A 2,356-nucleotide genomic window follows, 5' to 3' on the forward strand; every position below is an offset into this window, starting at 1 on the left:
CCCGGCCCCTTCTGGAGATTTTGTAAAGCAAAACCGTCAGGTCCAAGGTGGAAAGCATGGGAACTCACACATGAGGTGGGACAAAACTATGGTCAGCCAATAAGATTACAAGCAAAAGGCAGGCAAGGATGGGGATCGATCCCTGTGGATCAATCCTTGTGGCTTGTGCAGGTCCTGCCCCTGGGGGGGACGTGATCGAGACTGGGCCTGGTGGCCTCAGCCTGTAATCCCAGCACTTGGGAGTCTGAGAACAGGAAAACCACTACAAGTCTCATCTGTGTAGTGAGACCCTGAACTAAAATACATAAGAACTAAAAATAAAAAAAGATTAGAAGCACAATTGCTCAGGTAAAACTGAGCAAATCTAGGATCAGATGGGGAAGCCAGTTACACAGCAAATGAACATGAATATAGAACCCAGGCTTTTCCTGCAGGGTTAGGGTGGTGGCTCTTCCTGGATTCCTCAAGGTAATAGAGACCTATCTAAGGGGCCGGCGAGATGGCCCAGTGGAATAAGCACTTCCCTGGCAAGTACAAGGGCCTGAGTTCAATCCCCAGTTCCACCAAAAAAAAAAAAAAAAAAAAAGAGAGGCCTATTTAGGATATCAGTCTCAGATGCTTATCTTTAGGCAGGTATGCATGTGTTTGATCTTTTGTCTTGAGGCCTGGCCCACAGCAGGAGTGTCTGTCTCTGAATTGGGAGGTATCTTGCCTACTGTACTGGCTCCTTCTGAGGGCCTGGCCCTGTCTGACTGTCTACAACATTGCTATGTAACTCAGCGGCCTACAACACTTGCCAGGCAGGCACTGAGCCATTGAGCTGTACCTCCAGCAGCACTGCTGGTTGTTCTAGAGCTAAATAAACCATAACAAGGTTCTTGAGCTAGTCTGTGCATGAATTGTATGTGTGTGTGAGAGAGAAAGAGAGGGAGGGAGAGAGAGAGAGAGAGAGAGAGAGAGAGAGAGAGAGAGAGAGAGAGAGATTTATATTGTGGGGAGTTGCTAGGGATTGAATCCAGAGCCCTGAGCATGCTAACCCGGCCACCACTGAGCTATACACCCTACACCCTTGCCTGGGGTTTGTAACTGTAACACCTTTTTGATAGGCTCTGGCTTGAGTATAAATTGCTGAATTATTATGATGGTCATCTAATACGGCTGAAACCTAAAAACAACAGCTTATCTTCCTGATGACCACGTCCTCCTTCTTCCCCAGTCCTGGATACCTTTCCTCCCCACGCACAAGGGAGCCCCCAGTCAGTTCCTTATGTGTCACTGAAACTGCCCCTCAAACTCCACCATTGTAAAAGTCCATGAAGTCTCAGCCTTCCATTGTGTCGGGTCAGAGGAGCCAATAAAAGCCTCTTTTATCTTTCGAGTCTCTTCACTCCTCTGCCAGAAAAAGCCTAACACTTTTTCCCATAATAAATGGAAATTTATGACCGGGACTTTAGCCAACACTTGCAAGGTGGTTTAGGAAGAAGAGGAAATGGATGGGAGGGAAGTTGAGAGATCCTGCAAGGCCTCCGCCTGATTGGGGCAAGATCCTGTCAGGGAAAGGAAACTGACTTTATGGTTGCTGGGGATGAGAGTCCCTGAGGGAGGCCAGAGGTTAAGCAGGCAGAAACAATCAGTGACAACTGGTAAATGAGGCCCCATTAAATGCCACAGCTCATGTTTACAACACACCCAACAGGAGTTTAGGGTCACTGTGACAAGGGGCACAAAACTTACGACTTCTCTTTGAGCAAATGTCCCACACATGTACTCCATACACTTCCACACGGCTTCTGGACAGGACCAATGGGACAAGGTTCTACACCATTTAGTGAGGGAGATGGGCATCGTCCCCTGATCCATGGTAGTCCTAGAAGTAAAGACTGAATTTCTATTTTCAATAAATTAAAAATAATAAAAGCAATTCTTCTTCCAAAAACTAAATAAATAAATAAATGCCACCACTCAGACAGAGGCCTGGTCACCCAGGGAGGTAGGGCCTGGGTATGGCCCCGCTGTCCAGTCAGACACTCAGAACAGGTGGCCACCCTGAGAGCGGCAAGGGAGCGACAGCCTCCTCTGACTCACTTCCCAGGACAGGCCCCACAGTACTGACTTACTTCTTGAGGCTCTCTGGCCAGGTTTTATCTGCATATGGGGTGGGGCTGTTACCAGGAAGCCGGGTCCTGGTGCAGCAAGAAGCTGACCCCTCACCACCTCCTTGGTCATTGGCTGTTTGTGCCCTTGACAAAAGAAGCAGTCAAGACCGTAGGAGGACTGCTGAGGTAGCACATACATGTAGTCCCAGCACTCGAAGGCAGAGGCAGGAGGATTACCATGAGTTCAAGGCCAGCTTGGG

General features: G+C 48.6%; 1 pseudogene; it reads left to right on the forward strand.

Annotated features, from left to right (window-relative positions):
* The first annotated feature begins 1,608 nt into the window (after positions 1 to 1,608).
* LOC111812146 lies at positions 1,609 to 1,764 on the forward strand (annotated as a pseudogene).
* The last annotated feature ends 592 nt before the right edge of the window (positions 1,765 to 2,356 follow it).

The sequence above is a fragment of the Octodon degus genome, unplaced genomic scaffold (assembly GCF_000260255.1).
Source record: "Octodon degus isolate 3935 unplaced genomic scaffold, OctDeg1.0 scaffold00113, whole genome shotgun sequence".
NCBI lineage: Eukaryota > Metazoa > Chordata > Mammalia > Rodentia > Octodontidae > Octodon > Octodon degus.